Below are 20,953 nucleotides of genomic sequence, written 5' to 3' on the forward strand. Positions count from 1 at the left end.
AGTGAAATTAGTCAGAGAAAGACAAATACTGTATGATCTCACTTTTATATGCATATAGTTATATATGTACACACATATACATATATATAACATGTACACATTTACTTATATATGTACACTTATATATATATGAAGCACAAGCTGGAATCAAGATTGCAAGGAGAAATATCAACAACCTCAGATACGTAGATGACACCACCGTTATGGCAGAAAGTGAAGAGGAACTAAAGAGCCTCTCGATGAAAGTGAAAGAAGAGAGTGAAAAAGCTGGCTTAAAACACAGCATTCAAAAACTAAGATCATGGCATCCAGTCCCATCACTTCATGGCAAATAGATGGGGAAACAATGGAAACAGTGACAGACTTAATTTTCCTGGGCTCCAAAATCACTGCAGTTGGTGACTGCAGCCATGAAGTTAAAAGATGCTTGTTCCTTGGAAGAAAAGCTATGACAAACCTAGACAGCATGTTAAAAAGTAGAGATGCTAATTTGCCAACAAAGGTCCATCTAAAACCTACGGTTTTTTCCAGTAGTCATGTAAGAATTGGACCATAAAGAAGGCTGAGCACTGAAGAATTTATGCTTTTGAACCATGGTGTTGGAGAAGACTCTTGAGAGTCCCGTGGACAACAAGGAGATTAAACCAGTCATCCTAAAGGAAATCACTTCTGAATATTCATTGGACAGACTGCTGCTCCAATATTTTGGCCACCTGATAAGAAGAGCCAACTCATTAGAATAGACCCTGATGCTTGGAAATATTGAGGGTAGGAGGAGAAGGGGATGACAGAAGACAAGATAGTTGGATGGCATCACTGATTCAACGGACCTGAGTTTGAGCAAGCTTCAGGAGATGGTGAAGGACAGGGAAGCCTGGCCTGCTGCAGTCCAGCGGGTTGCAAAGAATCAGACATGACTGAGTAACTGAACAGCAACTATATATATATACAAATACTGTATGATTCCACTTATATGGAATCTTTTTTAAAAATGGACTCATACATACAGAGAATTGATTAGTGGTTGGCAGAGGTTGGCAGGTGAGCAAAATGGGAGAAGGTAGTTAAAAAGGCACAAACTTGTAATCATAAAATAAGCCCTGGGGAGATAATATACAGAATGGTGACTATAGTTAATAATACTGTGTTGTATATTTAAAAATTGCTAAGAGAGTAGATCTTAAAATTCTTGTCACAAGAAAAAAATGTAACCATGTATGGTGATTAATGATAACTAAACATTATGGCGATCATTATGCAATATGTACAAATACTGAATCATTATGTTGTACACCTAAACTAATAGAATTTTATGTGTAAAAGGTATCACCATAAAAAATAATTAAATACACCTATTTACCTCCAACCAAGATTCTAAAATAGATCACAACCAATGTATTCAAAGTTCAGTATCTGATACTTCTCAAATTCGAGATGTATCCTCATTCCCATCATAAATTTTGTGTTGATTACTCTTTTTCCTGGTCATTGTTATGACTGAACATATCTATATAATTTTATATACATATAAACAAGATATATAATAAAGTTGAATAAGATTTATCAAAATAAGTTATATTTACATGAGTCCATATGAATCCATATTAATAATATTGATGTGAATGTTCTTATTCTATACATATTCTTTAATAACTTCCTTCTGTAGCTTTTAATACATATACCCATGGGTTCACATAAGTTATCTCACAAATTCCTTTCCAGCTGTGTCACAAACCTTAGGTTTGTAATTTCAGTTACTGTAATTTTTATGTGAAATTCATAGTTCTTTTTTAACATTCTTGGTTATTTTTAATACTCTGGTTTTTCTACACACTTTCAATACCTCATCCTTTTTTAAATACCTCCTTTCTTTAATTACATAAAACATATCTATTTTTAATTTGTTTCTGAAAGTTTCAATATCAACCATCCCTGCAGGTCTTATTCTGTTTTATTCTATTACTTATTGGCAGTACATTTCTGTTGATTCTTATTAAGGGTGGCTCATCTTCTCGCTTGTTAGAGATTTTAATTGTGAGCCTCTGTTTCTTGGAGCTCAGTTTGTGAGAGTTCTTTTGCAACCTGCCCAGTCTGAAAGCATCCTTCTTTGGAAAAGCTTTTAGTTTGCTTCTGTCAAGCAGCTGAAGCCTGTCAACCTGGGACCACGGTTAGTTTGGGGCTTTGGTTTCTGACCACAGTTACTGTGACCTATAGCTTCAAGCTCACGTGAAGGCTGATTTGTATCAGGGATCAAGGGAAATTATTTCCCTTCTGACGAGCTATTTTTTCTTATTCACTATTGTCCTTCGGTGGCCTCTGCCTTGTACATGAGTCTTTAATCCAACTTTGCATCTGTTCGGGTCCCAAGCATTATCACCTATCTCCAAGGCACCCGCACTTTCAGACCCAGAATCTCAACTATAAGGGAGAAGTGATTTCCCCCAGGAAACAGGCTGGTGGTGATGCCACTTAATTCTCTGGGTTAATACTTCCTCTTCGTTACTGGCTTCCCCCTGCTATTCACCACCTGGCCCCTCCCCTCATGTACACATAGTACTCTCATGCACTTAAAGACATGGTTTAAAAATACCTGATCAAGAATCTTTAGGTGTTATGCACAAGAAGGGATTTCTCTGAACACTGGGTTCACCACTGCTAGACACACGAGCATTCCATCTCGCTGTGGTCTCCCTTCTCCCCTGGGCTCACTGCCCTCTAATCAGCTCCCAGTGACCTGCAGACCCCTTTCCCATGCCCTGGCCCTGCCTCCATGAGCCCCTCAAACACTTTTCTTTGCTCTGGACCTCTGCTTCTTTCCCCCAAATTTTCACCTAGGCTAAAGAGAGAAAACAAAAGCTCTGGGGTCAGAAGACCCAGATTTGAATCTTGTCTCTCCCTTTCCTGTGGGATTTAGGGTTGTGAGATAAGAGAAAATATACAAACACATGGCTCTCTGCCTCAAGTTCCTGGCACAGAACTCCTGGAATTTATAACTTCTTAAGAGAAGTGACCTTGAGGGACTGCTGGATGGACTGGGGGTTGGTCAACAGAAAGATCAAGCCATGAATTTTCAACCCCATCCCCATCTTCAGAGAGGGAGGGGGGACTGGAAATGGAGTTAATCGTGGATTGTGCTTATGTGATATGTCTACATAATATCCCAATAGCACGAGGTTCAAGGAACTTCCAGACTGGTGAACACATTCCAAGTGATGCATCCCAACTCCACAGGAACAGTGGCTCCTGCCAGCCAGACCCTCCCAGACCTCGCTATATGCATCTCATCAGGTAGATCCTTCGTCATGTCCTTCAATAAACTGGTTAAGGTAAGCAAATATTTCCCTCTGCCCTATGAGTCATTCTACCAAATTAATCAAAACTGAGGAGCCTGTCATGGGAACCTCTGATTTGTAGCTACATTAGACAGAAATTCTAAGTAACCTGGAGACCTGTGTGTGTGCTCAGTTGCTCAGTCATATCTGACTTTTTGCAAACCCATGGACCATACCCTCCAGGCTCCTCTGTCCATGGGATTCTCCAGGCAAGAATACTGGAGCGGGTTGCCATTTCCTTCTCCAGGGGATCTTCCTGACCCAGGGACTGAACCTGAGTCTCCTGTATTGAAGGCAGATTCTTTACCATCTGAGCTACCAGGGAAGCCCTGGTAAATAATTGTAATGAATAACTGTACTAAGAAGCAAATAAGGCCATGTATGTAAAAAGTTTTATAATTCATAAAGTTTGCTCAACATGTAAACTGTTCATAGAATTTGACCTACAAATTAAGGGTGCTTCTCTCCATCCGCTGTACCCAAGGAAAGGAGCTAATGAATGATTTTATACTGAATGCATTGTACTTCAAGATCATTTGTGTGTCAGTGGAAAATATGCGTAATGCAAAAGAAAGCAACTCAAAGTGTCTTCCGGATGCTGGGGTTGGTATTTTGGGATGGTGGTTTTCCTTTTTCCTCATGCCTCTGTTATCAGCACATGCACTGAGGCCAGCATTCTTCTTACCTCCAGAAACCACCTCACTCCTAAATTCTGGTAATGGCTTCTGTAGCAGCGATGATCACAGAAAGGGAAGGCCACTGCAGAGCACACACAGCCCGGGCCAGCTCTTACTGACTCCTGTGGGGCACATCATAAACTTTGATAGATGCCCAGCTGAAAACACAAAATAGTAAAAGTTTGTTTTAACACTTTCCCAAGAGGTGATGCCTGAGGCCCTTGTTGGAACTGAAATTGAAAGCTGGCTCCAGCCATCTGTTAAGCGGCCACAGGTCCTCCCCACTGCTCCCTATGGGCCAGAGTTAATATTGTAGCTATGCCTCTGCCTACTGGGAAGCTGGGTGAGCTGAATTCATAATCAGTGAAAAAAGCAGACATGCAGTGTCAGCCAAGGAAGGAGAAGCAATATTTAGCATATATGCAGGTAATAAAGATCCTTAAAAATGTATATAGTAAGTCCCCTACATAGAGACAAGTTCTGTTCTGAGAGCTTGTAAGTTCAATTTGTTCATAAGTCCAACAAAGTAAGCCTAGGTACCCCACTGCAATAATCGGCTATATAGTACGGTGAAGTGAAAGCCTCTCAACCATGTCCGACTCTTTGCGACGCCATAGACTGTAGCCCGCCAGACTCCTCTGTCTGTGGAATTCTCCAGGCAAGAATACACGAGTGAGTAACCGTTCCCTTCTCCAGGGGACCTTCTCAACCAGGGATGAATCCTAGGTCTCCCACATTGCAGACAGATTCTTTACCATCTGAGCCACCAGGGCAGCCCATATAGTACTGTACTGAAATAGGTTTATGATACTTTTCATACAAATAGTACGTAAAAAATACACAAAATAACACATTTTTAATCTTATAGTACAGTACCTTGAAAAGTTCAGTAGTACAACAGCTGGCACATAGCAGGGGCATCGAGGGAACAGGCAAGAAGAGATACTGACTGGAGGAGGGAGAGGAGGCAGGTGATGGTAAAGCCTTGGGGTGGTCAGCAATAGGAGACCGAGGGCAAGCTGCAATTTCGCTCATGCCTGACATCGATGGCACAGGTCCTGGTTCCTTGCTGGAACCAGACACATGTTTGCATCTTTCAAAGTTCACAACTTGGAGGTTCATATGTTGGGAATTTACTGTATATTCTTATGATGGCAAGTCAGCCAGGAAGTCAAGCTTTGCATATTTGATGGAGTTCCTAACATCTTAGCATCAGCCTGAATTCCTGATATTTTATATAAACACACAGGCACACTTGATCTGGAGTGGTTATTATGTCCTTATTTTAAAGTCCTGAAACTTGGTTTTAGCTACCTATACACTTATGCCTCTGTCTGCCCATATTGCAATTTCAGTGGCTCAGTTAAGTTTTATCAGAACATTGGTACTGAGCAGAGTCCAGCATCAACTGTCTGAGATATCCTTTGGGAAGTAGTAGTTGTAGTAGTACAGGGCTTGACAAATGATAGGGTCACCTATGGCCACTTGACAATCTGGCTGTCTGGAAGCTGAGACGATGAAGACAGGCATAACCAATGAGCCATCAGAATTAGGAGATAGTCTGAGGCAGGAGCTGGGAAAGACATGAAGTTGATCAGGAGGATGGGAGATGGGCAGGTAGGCAGTGTGGGATGACTCAGGATATGGATATGATGCCCTCGCCATGGTACTTTGGGCTGGCTGAACCAAATCTGACACATTGCTTGTAAGGCTACTGTGGGCTTGCTTTCAACATTTATCTAAATCAGTAAATATCCACAGGCTGATTTATCCATTCTTGAGTATAATATATTTTATGAAAATACAGGCTCAGCTCATCTATATGTCTTAATTTCAGAGAGTTAAAAATCTAGCATTAGTTAAGCATTAAATTAATAAAACTATTAATAATGAACAGAAAAGAAGAATCAGAAAAAAAAAAAAAAAGCCCAGACCAGCATAATAGTTACCAAGTCTAAATTCTAAATGCCATCATACAGCATTCAGGTGTCATCATAAGCTGTCTTTCCCATCACCTAGTCTTTCTCTAGGCTTTCCTGGTGACTCATTGGTAAAGAACCCACCTACCAATGCAGGAGACACATTTTGATCCTTGGGTCGGGACGATCCCCTGGAGAAGGAAATGGCTACCCACACCAGTACTTTTGCCTGGAGAATCTCATAGAGCGGGACACAACTTAGCGACTAAACAATAGACCTTCTCTCATTTTTCAAGACTCAAAATTTGTTCCCCCCTTTTTCCTAATTCAAGTATGTTCAGATATCTGTCCCCCTTTTCTCATGACTTTCTGCTTTATTTGGAAATGTAGTTTAAAGCAAAGTTATATGTAGACAACATAGTTACCAAGTCTAAAATCAGGTTCAGAAGCCTTGCAGATTAGAAGTAGAAAAGCCTGATAAAGTTGCAAGTGTCCTAGGTAGGGATCGAGTCAAAAACTTCTTCATGGTTTTAAAGTCAATTCCTTGAGAGAGGCTGTCAGCTTGAAAGTTGCCTGTACTGTATCACCTTGCTTCAAACTACACTCTCATAAAAGGAGAAAGTTGTGAGAAAAAAAGGGGGGGGGGTGATGGGGCAAATGATGCCGAAGTAAAGTTTGATTAGGGAAAAAAAAAATGTAGAACAACTTTGAAGTAAGAGAGAAATTGAAGAGAATGAGTGGGAGATAGGACACACGGATCATGGGGATACTGAGTGCTGGGGAAGGCATTTAGAATTAGCCTGAGGCTGGTGCTTTTCAATCTCTGTTCAGGAACTAGGGCTCATTTGAATATGTCTCAGACACAACCCTGAGGGAAGAGAAGGCAAGGAATCCTTCTGATATATCCAGTCACCATCTGAGGTCCCTCCAAGCACAGAGAACCTGGAGACTGGTAGGAGTCTAACTGCCTAGACCTATGACTGGGTTGGCCAAAACTCCACTTGGGTTTTTCCATTATGTCTCATGGGAAAATCTGAATAAAATTTTTGGCCAATGCTATACTTTTTGTTGTTTCATCGCTAAGTTGGGTCCAACTCTTTACAACCCCATGGACTATAGCCCTCCAGGCTTCTCTGTCCATGGGGTTTCCCAGGCAAGAATTCTGGAGTGTGTTGCCATTTCCTTCTCCAGGAAATCTTCCCAACCCAGGGATCAAATCCACATCTCCTATATCTCCTGCACTGGCAGGCCGGCTCTTTACCGCTGAGCCACCAGGGAAGCCCAACCCTATACTATCTCTGGTTAATAGAATATAGCATTTGGTAAAATAGAATACAGCATTTATCCACACTGAGATCCTATTTTCCCTTTGGTTATAATGCTGCTATTATTCCTCCCATGGGATTGAGAGTTATATTTGATATTGCTGTGAGAATACAGTTCATGCAGCTATCAGATAAGAGTTCATGTTCAGAATATCCCAGGCCCTTAAAAGACAGAAATCACCCAAATATTTCTCACATTTTGCTACAACTTCAGCTGTGGAACCATGATCATCTGGGTGATTGGCTTACTGATGCTCCTTTCGTCATTTCTATATCCTTATGAATCATTTCATTGTGGTGGCAGCTCAATTGGACCTTTCAGGGAAATAAAATCTAACTCTATTTGTCCAAACTACCTAACTCATCTCAGTTTTTAGCATCTATCTCTTTTGTCCTGGCATCCTCTAACCCTCCTTACCCAGATGCACCTTAGAAAAAATTTGCTTCTCTAGATTTACATTCTTCAAAAATTTTATTCAAAATAATCTTTACATGGAGATGAAGCTTAGATGAAAGCATCAATATTATTTATTTCTAGCTCTGTCAACATTCATTCATGCTCTGAAAGTCCGATATGAAACGTGACCCGTATATGAAGCCACATCTTCCATCACAGGACCTCTTTCATCAAAAGTCCTGAAGCCATATCCCAAAGCTGGCAAAACACACCACAAATGCTACAGAGGCTGTTCCTTGCTGCAGGATTGCTGTTTGCAAAGCTTTCACTTATTAGCCCCAGACTTCTCATTCGTGATATTCACGTTGCTTTTTTGCAGCAGCCTTGTGACAAATAAAACCAAAAAGAGCATCAATCAGCCCTGCAGATGGCACAGAACATACATCACTGGGCATAAGTGCCACTCTGGCTGCTGGTACCTGGTTTGCAAAACTCTTGGCCCTAAAGAGGTATAATTTAGCAGAAAAGAAAAAACAAACAAAGGTACACAGGAAAAAAACTAGATGATAGGTGCACTGAGGTCAAGGGTGCTGGTTCTCTGAGACTACATTCCTTCAGCTCATATCAAAGTCCTGCTTACAGGCTTAGTGATCCTGGGTGAGTTAACTAACTCCTCTGTGCCTCAGTTTCCCCCTGGTGGTGGTTTAGTCACTAAGTTGTGATTGACTTTTGTGACCCCACGTACTGTAGCCCACCAGGCTCCTCTGTCCATGGGATTTTCCAGGCAAGGATACTGGAGTGGGTTGCCAGTTCTTCCTCCAAGGGATCTTCCTGATCTAGAGATCAAACCCAGATCGCCTCCATTGCAGATTCTTTACCAACTGCACCACAGGGGATTCTGCAGTTTCCCCATACAAAATTAAAATAATTATTATCTGTTTAGATTTTCTAAGGATCAGGTGAATGAATACTTTTAAATGCTTAGGACAGTGCCTGGCAAGTAGCACTCAGTAGGTGTCAGCTATGATAACACTCCTTATCAAGGCAAAACAACCAACAGTTTCCATGAGATCTGACTCATATTTTTATTGCTGGTTCTAAATGTATTTGATCTGTGCTGTCCTGGCTTCCATCATGAGGCGCTTATCTTCCCCTGTTGCCTGTCTCGACTATTTCTTGCCATTATGTTGCATTCCGCTTCCCTTCAATTGCTTATTAGGCTCTAGCATATTTGTTCTGCAAGGAAAGTGCTTCCTATAGAAATTCAAAACAGAGGAACACTGGGGACATGCAGTGAAACAGAAAGCTGTGTGGCCTTAGGAGGAGGAAAAGTCACCAGGCTGTCACACACTCAGCCCAGTGAGGTGGTCTTTGGTCCCCAAGGAATCGACCACTGTTTGTCTCCAACTCAGAGGTCAGCCCACTGCAGAAAGAAACCCCTCTGAGAATCAAATTCACAAACTCACTGTGTTGAGCTAAATGATGGCCCAAAGGATATCAGATCCTAATCCCTGGGATTCTGCCTAACAGCCAAGTGGTGCTTAAACAACATTTGCCTCATTCACCTCCAGTTCAGTTCAGTTGCTCAGTCCTGTCTGACTCTTTGCAACCCCATGACCTCCCTGTCCATCACCAACTCCCAGAGTTCACTCAAACTCATGTCCATCGGGTCAGTGATACCATCCAGCCATCTCATCCTCTGCCGTCCCCTTCTCCTCCTGCCTCCAATCCCTCCCAGCATCAGAGTCTTTTCCAATGAGTCGACTCTTCACATGAGGTGGCCAAAGTACTGGAGTTTTAGCTTTAACATCATTCCTTCCAAAGAACACCCAGGACTGATCTCCTTTAGAATGGACTGGTTGATCTCCTTGCAGTCCAAGGGACTCTCAAGAGTCTTCTCCAACACCACAGTTCAAAAGCATCAATTCTGTGGCACTCAGCTTTCTTCACAGTCCAACTCTCACATCCATACATGACTACTGGAAAAACCATAGCTTTGACTAGACAGACCTTTGTTGGTAAAGTAATGTCTCTGCTTTTCAATATGCTATCTAGGTTGGTCATAACTTTCCTTCCAAGGAGTAAGCGTCTTTTAATTTCATGGCTGCAGTCACCATCTGCAGTGATTTTGGAGCCCAAAAAAGTAAAGTCTGACACTGTTTCCACTGTTTCCCCATCTATTGCCCATGAAGTGATGGGACCAGATGCCATGATCTTCGTTTTTGGAATGTTGAGCTTTAAGCCAACTTTTTCACTCTCCTCTTTCACTTTCATCAAAAGGCTCTTTAGTTCCTCTTTACTTTCTGCCATAAAGTGGTGTCATCTGCATATCTGAGGTTATTGATATTTCTCCCCGCAATCTTGATTCCAGCTTGTGCTTCTTCCAGCCCAGCGTTTCTCATGATATACTCTGCATATAAGTTAAATAAGCAGGGTGACAATATATAGCCTTGACGTACTCCTTTTCCTATTTGGAACCAGTCTGTTCTTCCATGTCCAGTTCTAACTGTTGCTTCCTGACCAGCAAGGGGATTAGTCTCCCTCATGGAAGCTCCTCAGATCCTTTGTATCGAAGGAAGAGACAGTTTTGCATACCACTTTTTTTTCAGCAAGGATTGTTTTCATGCTGAGAATTCAATAAAAACAGAATTCCACTGTAACAGCCTAAGCAAATCAACAAACAAGCCTGAGATAAGAAGAGACTGGGGAACACATGGCAGAGGACAGGGGTCTATGGAGACAGAAAAGAGGAAACATGACCGCAGAGTGAGTGGGTTCTCTTCATGCCTCACTTTTTGATTTGCTCCTCTTCTAGTCTTATTTATTTTCTTGGTTGTTTTTTCCCCCAATTTCCCCCCATATTCCAGGTTATTAGGAAAAGAAGAGTCCCAGGCACAGGGCTCCTGCCCCCTTCTCCATGGTTATGAACTGTGAGGGAGTATGTGAGCATCCTCAGGAAAACTTGCTTCTTCTGCAAGGAGCTGGCTCTTAAGCCACAGCCAAGACCAGAGGTTCCCAATCTTGTTAGATTTATGGACCCCTTAGGGACTTGGTGGGCTTCCCTGGAGGCTCAGACAGTAAAGAATCTGCCTGTGATGCAGGAGACCCTGGTTCCATTCCTGTGTCAGGACGATCCCCTGGAGGAGGGCTTGGCAACAAACTCCAGTATTCTTGCCTGGAGAATCCCATGGACAGAGGAGCCTGGAGGGGCTACAGTCCATGGCTTTGCATGCAATAATCTTTGTATCATCTGTAGGCCAACGATTCAAACTGAATCTCAACCATACTAAGGTGTATGGCTGAAATGGAGCACAACCCAATGGTCCTTCCTCACCATGTCCTCCACCTGTTCTTTGAAGAAAAACTTTAGCCAAAGAAAAAGTTTAATCAGAGAAGTGAGAAAATGCAGAAGCAAAGGAAAGCAGTCAAGACCAAAGGATCATAGTTTGGTCATTAAGCAAACTCAAGGACATTTAGTTCCTCCTCAAGGGCTATGGATAACATTCTGAGCCATATCCTGTGAGCCGTTTTCATATCAACTGTCAAAGATACCCCACCAGGTGAAAGAAGTTAGGGTCAGGCATAGAGTTAGGATTAGGCAGGGAACTACCACAGTTCTGAAAACTGGCCTCAAGGAAGTTGAGGAAAAACTAACCCTGGGCCTGAAGACTAACTCTACTTAAAACAATCAAGATGATGCTGGTCAGACCACTATATGAACAATTTCAAGATGACCTTCAGGTTGACCGTGCTGTTTCTGCACCTAGACCCCCTCCTTGTACTTCTGTAATGACCTATATGGGAAAAGAATCTAAAAGAGAGCCGATATCCATATATGTTGAACTCAGTCACTTTGCTGTACACCTGAAACTAACAATATTGCAAATCAACTACACTCCAATAAAAATATTTAAAAATATACAGTGCAAACATACAGGAGCATACACACTCACAAGCTCCTGCCCACTGATATTGTCATGGAAGGGGTGGCCAGTGGACTCCAGTCTGCTCCAGCCCCCACCCTGGTTGCCCATCTCTGAAATAAAGCAAACTTTCCCCTCTACCAACCTTGTCTCTCGGGTATTGATTTTTGAGTGGTGAGCAGCCAGACCCCACTCTCAGTAACATGGCCACTAACGGTGCGAAGCTTTCCCTCAACCTTTGTTCCCACCTTTTTTGCTTGCCTCTTCTGCCTTCCAGAACATTTTCTGCTATCTCGCCTCACCTCCTCCTCACAGCTTGCCCAGGCCCATGCCCTGCAGCCCCCACCCCAGCTGCCTGCCTGCCCCTGCAAAGTTCCCCCGGACCAGCAGTTTTTCATCTACCTCCCAACTGCTGTTTTCTCTGCTGTCACCCAAAGGAAACAGCTCTCCAAATACCCAATAGAAATGTTGCTAACACTTGGAGATGTGTCTTGAATGTGACTGTTTCTGAAAAAGCAAACAATTTTTAAAAGCCCCTTAATTCTTAAAATATCCAGTGTGGGATCACTCCTTTTCATTTGCATGCTAATGGACTCTAAAACCTCTCATAAAAACAACTTGGAGACTAATGGTCATGGATATTGATTTTTCAGGAGAGAAGGAGCATTAAATAAAAATCGTCAGCGTAATTAATTGCAGCTGAGCAGAGAGGTAAGCCTGTCTATGATACCCTAGGAAACATTCTTTATCAAGGTAAAGAAACAGTACTACATTCTTCTTATGACTAACTTCTCTCACTAGATTTCTTCAGCACACTTCAATATATAGACAGCATAAATAATGCATGTTATGTAAAGTAGCAGACAGGCATTGAGAACATAAGTGTTTCTTTTTTTTAATTTCTAATTAAAACCTATCCTACAGAGCTGCACCATCCTCACATATATCTGATTCCTTATTAGTATGGCATCCACTTAATCCCCTAAGTAGCTGTTGTTCAATTAGTCAGTATTAAGTCTCCACATTTGACTTTCCTACATTTTAATGGATTTTCTCTCCAGTAGCATTTTTTAGGAGCATTAAAGGGAGATGAATACGTTTTGTATGACTACTTGCTAATACTTTCAAATGGCCACCCATTCCAGTATTCTTGCCTGGAGATTGCCGTGGACAGAGAAGCCTGGTGGACTACAGTCCTTGGGATCACAAAGAGTCAGACATGACTGAGCAACTAACACACTTTCATGTCTAAAACTAAAACTGTGACCTCCTCCCACTAAGAGCCACCAAACACCTATTGCAAGCACAGCCTGCCTTCTCTCAGCGAAAGGAAACTCAAACTTCCCGTATTTAAGTCCAAAATTTCGCAACTGTTCTTGGTGACTACTTTCCTACACACCACCCATCTAATCTATTAGCCCTACCTCCAGATTTATCTGGAATCCCACCACTTCTCACCATCCACGGCCACCACCTGGTGTGAGTCACCATCATCTCTAACTTACATACATGACTTTAATATCCCCTCTACAATGAGAAATTCCTATTTGACTATAATTCCTCACGTTATTGGAAGCCATGTAGATATGAGAAACTCTCAGGGTGAGTTGTTTTCATTAAAATGTGTGAACACACTGCTACTACAATAGGCCACAATGCTAAATAATAGTAATAATTTCACTTTCATGATTTGATGGAACTTGCTGCAGGAAACCATGTGTAGGAAATAAATTTTATTTTCAGCAAAATGTTCTTCAGAGAAAAAATAAAATCTATTTGGGGAAATGACAAAGTGATATGATTTTCCTATTTATTTTTTTAATTTTTTTTTTTTCTTCAAATGGGCTTCCTGTAGGAAGAATCAGAATGGATTCAAACCCAGGAATCTTGTGTTTGCGGTTTATTTGTTCATCTGAGTTAATGTTTTCCTAGTAACTTTGGTGGCTCCACACCGAAATACCCACATTCTCACCTGTTCTCTTACGACTAACAGCATCCTTTTCTAAGATGATTGAGCAGATTTCAGAGGTAGACTTTCCTGAAATCTGGTTGCTTGGATGCCCCTGAGTTCCAAGAGACACCTTGAGATCCTAACAAGGAATGCTTTCTTTTGCTTAACTCTGCTCTATATGTGTGTGTGACATCTGTTTTCCAAAATCTAAACTGTATGGCTTGTGTTTCCTTAATGTAATTTCCCAGTACATGATATAAAGTCTCTCCTTCACAGTTAAGTCCTCTTAAAACTATTCTTATTGACAGGAGATATTTACAAAGTCAAATAGTGATATTTCCATAAGTGAAGCTCCTACTGCCAAAGAGAGAGAGTGTTAAGCTAGGAAGTAGGCACGAATATTCATGGTGTTTAAGCACAGTTTCTCTGATCAAAATTCTCACATATTAATATAGGTCTTAAAGACTTTAAATATGAGTACTTCTACCATAAGGATAAATAAATGCATAGTCACACTGCCTCAGTAGAGACATTTATATTATCCTCAGGTTTGCAAATACAAATACAAGCCATGCATTCAGGTCACTGAGTGCTTGCGCCCCACTGATTGCTTCGGTTCCCTCACATGACATTTGTGAAATTACTGCTATCATTCTCTTTACGTGTTAGTGCATAGCTTCAACCCTGTAATTTTAAAATGCATTATTCAAATCCTAGCTCTACTGGTCACTTAAAGTAAGTCATTTATTTCTTCCTCAAATCAATCAGCCTCCCCCGCCACCTTCTTTCTTATTGACTAGGAATACTCAGTTTTACAAAATCAGGAACAAGATGCAGTAAAGTGGTAAATATTTACATTGACATCCTCATCTCTACCAAGTAATATCATCCAACCACTTAAAAAAAAGTCTCCAAAATCTATGTACTTTTAGCATATGGCATCCACAAAAGCAGCAGCAGAACTAGTGGAAGTAGACCCCATGTAAAGGCTATGATGGGGACTTCCCTGCTGGCTCAGTGCAAAAGAATCCACCTGCCAATGCAGGAGATGTGGGTTCCATCCCTGGGTCAGAAAGATCCCCTGGAGAAGGAAATGGCAACCCACTCCAGTATTCTTGCCTGGCAAATCCCATGGACAAGGAATCTGGCGGATTATAGTCCTTGGGGTCACAAGAGAATCAGACAGGACTTGCTGAGTCAAGAACAACAACAACAAAAGGGAGTGATGCCCTGCCCCCCCACCTACCTCCAACCCACAGATCCAGGATTTCTTTTATCATCTTAGTCTCCAAGGAACCTCTCACCTATCTCCCATTTGGCGTGGATTGGTAAACTAAGAATTTTGGGGGAGGGGTGGAGGGTGGAGAATGATATAGAAAGATGCTGCAGAGGGGTAGGGGTAACAGAGGAGGAAGAGAGAGACATGCATACTGTGACAACTTGTCCCTGACCCATTTGTTTATCCAACATGGTTTACTGATCACAAACTCTATGTCAGCCTCTACTGGTAGGTAGCTACAGACGAGAGTAACATGTAGGCATTTACACATGAATTTTAAGTGTTATGGACAAGGGTAGTGACACAGCAGAATGCCACACTTAGGGTCCCCTCACTGTGCCTGGCCCCCAACAGCACACCCTGCTTGCACCCAGCAGCACGTCTGCCCACACAACCTGATTAGGTGGTGGGATGACTCACTTCACAGATGAGCAGAGTGGGATTAGAAAGGCTCCAGGATTTGTCTGCTGTTGCAAGGTTTATAATTCATGAAAGCAGACCTAGCTAGGACCACCATCCTGGTTAGCCTGAGACTAAAGAGTTTCCCAGCATTCCAGTCGTGGGCAGACCAGGTCCACCTTATCGTATCCAGGGTCTCCTTAATCCATGTCAACTTTTTTTCCCCAAACCACCAGTACTTTTAGCTTCTTATTTTTACAGTTTACTATTTATCTTAATGAGCTTTCCAGGCATTGCTATTGTATTCGTGTGGGTGAGGGGAGAATTCATAATAGAAGAACTAAAATTCTTCCGTGAATAATGAAGAAAAAAATATATATTTTGTTGTTCCCAACATACTGTATACCCTTCTAGAAGATCTTATTGGCTAATGATTTTTATTAATGCCTTTTAGTTTTGTATATATCTTACACATTCCATTATAAACATAATCAGCAATCTCCTGAAGAAGCAACCTATTGATGGCAGTGATTTAACTGTGACCCACATTTCTATCTTAGGATCTTTCATATTGAGCAGAACATTGAGGTTTTCTACTTTGTATTGAGTTTTCTTCAGATTTCCAATCTGGTTTCAGAGTTCTTTTCTATCTTCATCTTCAAAGACTGTGATTTCAACCAATCACCTGTTTGATCTCTTTTATAATGTCTTTTAATGTTTCATTAACAATTCCCTATAGTTCCTCAGAGTTTTTCTTTGAAAGAAAGTACAACCAGATGACCAAGAACTTGGGCACTGACCATAGGGCATGGAGTCAAATCCTGTTCTACTTACTTTTGGTGTGACTTGGAAAAGATGCGGTGATTCTCTAGACTGTGGATTCCTCATCAGTAAAATGCAAATAATCATAGTGCTACCTTGTAGAGTGATTTTAAGGAGGTGATGACTGTATATATCTGGAGGACTTAAAACAGTTCCTGGTACCCTCCTGCACAGATGGTTGGATTGTAAATCTGTATAACCACTACCGAGAACAGAATGGAGGTTCCATTAAAGACTAAAAATATAACTACCATATGATCCAGCAGACCCACTCCTGGGCATATATCCAAAGAAAACCATAGCTTAAAAAGATACTTGTACCCCAGTGTTCACTACAGCACTATCTACAAAAGCCAAGAAAATGGAAGCAACATAAATGTTGATCAACAGAGGAATGAATACAGAAGATGTGGTACATAAATACAGTGGAATATTACTCAGTGATAAAAAGAATGAAATAATACCATTTGCAGCAACATAAATGGACCTGGAGGTTATCATAGTAAGTGAAGTACGTCAGAGAAGGACAAATATCATATGATATCACTCATATGTGGATTATAATTTTTTTTAATTGTGGTGACCCAAGGATGAAAGAGCAGATAAAACCAAGGAGGGCCTTGGAATGCAGGAATGGAAAAACCAGACCTTTATCATCCTCCCCTCCCCCATGTTGTAACTATTAATGGAACAGTATAACCTGTCTCCCCTCCTACCCCATAGGGAGAAGGCATCTGCCCTACTCTTTCCCCACCCATATACATGCCTCATCCAATCAACAAATGATCCACAAGACCTCTATCCCACTCCTTGTACCCTGGGTATAAAAGTGGACTAAGGACCCCTGTTCAACATCGGTTCTCCCTTGAGCTGACCTGCTGTTCTAACAGTATCTCCCACTCTAATAAATGTTATTTCCCTCTCATTCTCTCTCATGTCTTCAAATTATTCTCCAATCCACACCCAGAACACAACTAAAATAACATATAAACTTATTTACAAAGCAGAAACAGACTCACAGATTTTGATTTCCCAAAAGGGAAATGGGGTGGGGGGGGGAGTGGGGAGTAGGTAGGTGGGTATAAATTAGAAGCTTGGGATTAATGCATACACACTATTTTATATAAAATATTGGTACATAATCAACAGGACCTATTGTATAGCACAGAGAACTCTACTTAATATTCTGTAATAATCTATATTAAAAGAATATGTGTTGTATGTATAACTGAATCAGTATGTTGTACACCTGAAACTAACACCGTATTTTAAGTCAACTATACTCCAATAAAATTGTTTTTTAAATGAATACATTAAAAAAAGCAGTTTCTGGCACATATTGTGTGCTTAACTAGTGTTAGCTAATGTTAGTTTCATAAATGGCTCAATAATTTCAAGATTCTAAGATCACAACTCTAAGATTTTTAACAGAAATATTAACAATTCCTAGAAACATTCTGATTAAAGTTGATGATACCAATTTAATGTTACATTTTTTTTTAGAAAATATGATTTCCTTCACAGTATGTAATCTGACAATGCAGTGTTAGCCACTGGGCAGCCAGGGAAGTCCCTAGACTATCTACCTTTGACAAACTTCATTCCGTCTCATTCTTCTGTCCTCCTTCTAAGTAGTGCCAAGCCACTAATTGGAGATCAACAATGAAGCATAACTGCCAGTCACCCTTTATTAGCTTATAGTGAATCCCATTTTCCGTCTAAATCCATGATGCCTTAGCACCTATCAGCTTACCCACTGCCAACAAGGGATAGCCCTTCAATGGAGTACACCCTCACAACTGTTTGTTAGGGTCAGTGGATTTCAGGAAGTAAATAAAGATGTAATTATTATCAGGCAATAAACTAACACAAGGAGGAGGCTCAAAAGTGATACCAGTCTATAAAATTATACCTCCCATTGCTTCTCTTAGGAGTATCATCCCTTATATCAGCAAATATGCATTGCCCCCCCCACCCCCCGCCAATAATATGTGGTAGGTATCACACAAAACTCACTCCCCAACAAGCATCCACTCCAGACAACTGGAATTAGCAGTGTAACTGCTTTAGCCACATAAAAATGGGCATTTAATTTTATAGTCAGAAAACCACCCAAGAATTCATTGAATCCAAGAAGGGGGTTGGCCCATCCTCTCCCATGTATTTCTGTGTGATATTGAGAGTGTTCCATTCCATCCTGGAAGCCAACCATTGAACAGGAGATCAACAGACATTTGTCCAAAGGAAAACATAGGGATCGAGAAGTTTCCAGAATATGACAAAGAGTTTAAAGAAGCCTGTGACAAAGAGTTGAAAACCTGGAGACCATTTAGCTTAAAGAAAAGAGGATTTCAGGGAAAAAAGATAACTGAGGTGAACAGGGCAGCCGATTAGCCAATTAGCAATCTCCAAATGCTCCAAGGATTATCATGACAATTGAGGCTTTCAAGTTTTGATTGTTAAAAAGAAAAAATTGTGACAAGAAATTTTAGTTCTGGCATCTTTTGTTGCCTTTGTTATTGATAATTCCCTGCTGCCCTCCAGGAAGGGTGGATTCTGGTACCAGATGGGTTCTTTGTTTGCTGAATGGGAGGCACTTGTGGGGAAAAGAAAGAACTAACTTCACCAAGAATAAGAGAAAGATCTAAGGACTTTGAGGACTATTCAAAGGGGAACAGGACCACGGAGATTCAGAGGCTGCCTTAGGGCAAGAGTTTCATGAAAGAAAAGTCCCAGCATAAGACAGACAAAGAGAAAATCTGAAGAATGAATACACAAATGTAGTATTTTATCAAAATAATAAATGGCATGGTTAAAAAATTTAAATAGCACAAAAATGTTCATAATAAAACAAAGCTCTTCCATCACACTAAAATCTTCACCCCTAAAATCCTTTTCAGAGGCAATAATCTAATTTATGATTTTAGTTCTTCTCTTTGTTTTCAAATACCATACTTACATTTTAAAGACCAAAGTTATATATTAGCTTTCCCTAGTGGCTCAGACAGTAAAGCATCTGCCTGCAATGCAGGAGACCCAGGTTCAATCCCTGGGTCAGGAAGAGCCCCTGGAGAAGAAAATGGCAATCCACTCCAGTACTCTTGCCTGGAAAATTCCATGGATGGAGGAGCCTGATGGGCTACAGTCCATGGGGTCGCAAAGAGTCGGACACGACTAAGTGACTTCATTTTTCACTTTATTAAATTTAAAAATTATCAGTTACTCTATAACTGTATTTAGTATGCTTAAAATTTGTATCCTCTTCCCATTCCCCAATATAATCCAATATTATTAGATTTTTTTTTTTTTTAGTTTTTGATGGACAGGGAGGCCTGGCGTGCATCCATTGGGTTGCAAAGAGTTGGACATGACCGAGCAACCGAACTGAACTGAAAATGTGTTTACTTTTGTTTTTCTCATCAGCTATATTCATACTTGGAGAAGGAAATGGCAACCCACTCCAGTGTTCTTGCCTGGAGAATCCCATGGACGGAGAAGCCTGGTAAGCTGCAGTCCATGGGGTCGCACAGAGTCGGACACGACTGAAGCGACTTAGCAGCAGCAGCAGCAGCATATTTTTACTGCCACCTTCATCCTTACTTGCCTCCTTCCCTTTTCCCACCTCCACACTTCACATTATCAAGGTTGAAAACAGTATTCTGTAACCACAGTTAAGTATTCTTTGCTTTGTTTATAGGTGATTACAGAATTAAAAGGCATCAATTGCATTTTCATTCTAATGACTGAGTAAATATTGTTTACCTCAGAAGCTAACAGTGTGGTTTCTGAAGTAAATAACATTCCTTCATGGCTCCAAAGCTCACAATGCTACCCTAAAAAAAAAAAAAAAAAAAAAAAACCTGTATAAAGGAATCTCATTCTTACACCCCACCAGGAGCCCAATCACACTGCGTTTAATTTCCCAAATGGAGTATGCATTGCTTGTAAAGTTTACATGATGGTTGTTTTACCTGGAATTTCAGGTTGCCTCATGTGTGCATGTTGCCAAAGAAAATTTGCACTAGACAGAGTTAAACAGGCAAGGAAGACTATTCGAAACTATCACCATAAAAGAGAGAGGTTTCATTCAACTCCACTGAAATGACAGGCCAGAGGTTTTGAAGAGATGGGATAAACTAGTAGAAAAGTACTAGAGGACATTAGAGGGAGTGTGGTCTATGTAACTAGACAATTTATGTTTGCTAATTGTTGCTTATTGCAATTATGTTCCTCCTTTCCTTCAGAAACTGGAAGGCAGGGGCACTGGTCAAGACCAGGGAGGCCCGGCAGGTAATGAAGAATCTATAGTAGGATTGGAAAATCAACACTTGGTCACTTACCATGCTTTTCAACTCTTCGACTTCCTGCTTTATATTCATCCTCCAACAACATCTGGTAAAGTTTTGCACGTTGATTCCCTGTGCAATGGTCCATGTCTACTCTCTGGCCATAGCTGGTGGTAAAGATAAGAATACAAACATTCTAGTAACAGTAAATCTCAAGGGCAGTTGAGTCAGGGTTACTTGATTTGAAGACCTGTCCCCACATAGTTAGTCTCATTTTCTGTTTGGGCATTTCTGAGAAATTTTTTTTTTTTTTTTTTTTTTTAAGGAGGGAGGCAACCCACTTAACATCTTTCAGTGCTGAACACTTCTTCATTGAATGTCTCAGTCACAGCCAGATGTCTCATTCTAATCCTCAGTTAATGTCAAATGCCACTTTTTCTGTGAAAATTTTCCTACTTCCCAGGCAGAGCAAGTCACTCCTTTCTCTGCTGTGCCATTGAGATATGTTATTTTACTCAAAATCTTTGTCTGGGTATTTCTTGATCCATAAATGTGGAGGTGTTAAACCTCTCTCTCATGGACACTGTGAGAATTAAATAAGGTAACACATTGGAAGGCTCTTGGTGTGGTCTCTGACATCTAC

At 41.0% G+C, this 20,953-nt stretch overlaps 1 long non-coding RNA gene across 4 annotated transcripts in view; it reads right to left on the reverse strand.

Annotated features, from left to right (window-relative positions):
• The window catches only part of LOC112578487, a 401,319-nt gene that overhangs the window by 145,169 nt on the left and 235,197 nt on the right, over positions 1–20,953 (reverse strand). For 3 of the 4 annotated variants that reach the window (XR_006543821.2, XR_006543820.2, XR_006543819.2), the window contains one exon: positions 20,365–20,477. This is a non-coding gene — a long non-coding RNA (uncharacterized LOC112578487). Of the gene's footprint in view, positions 1–4,017; positions 4,168–20,364; positions 20,478–20,953 lie in introns of all 4 variants that reach the window. The other variant, XR_006543822.2, reaches the window with a different exon arrangement.

Source organism: Bubalus bubalis, chromosome 13 (assembly GCF_019923935.1).
Source record: "Bubalus bubalis isolate 160015118507 breed Murrah chromosome 13, NDDB_SH_1, whole genome shotgun sequence".
Taxonomy (NCBI): Eukaryota; Metazoa; Chordata; class Mammalia; order Artiodactyla; family Bovidae; genus Bubalus; species Bubalus bubalis.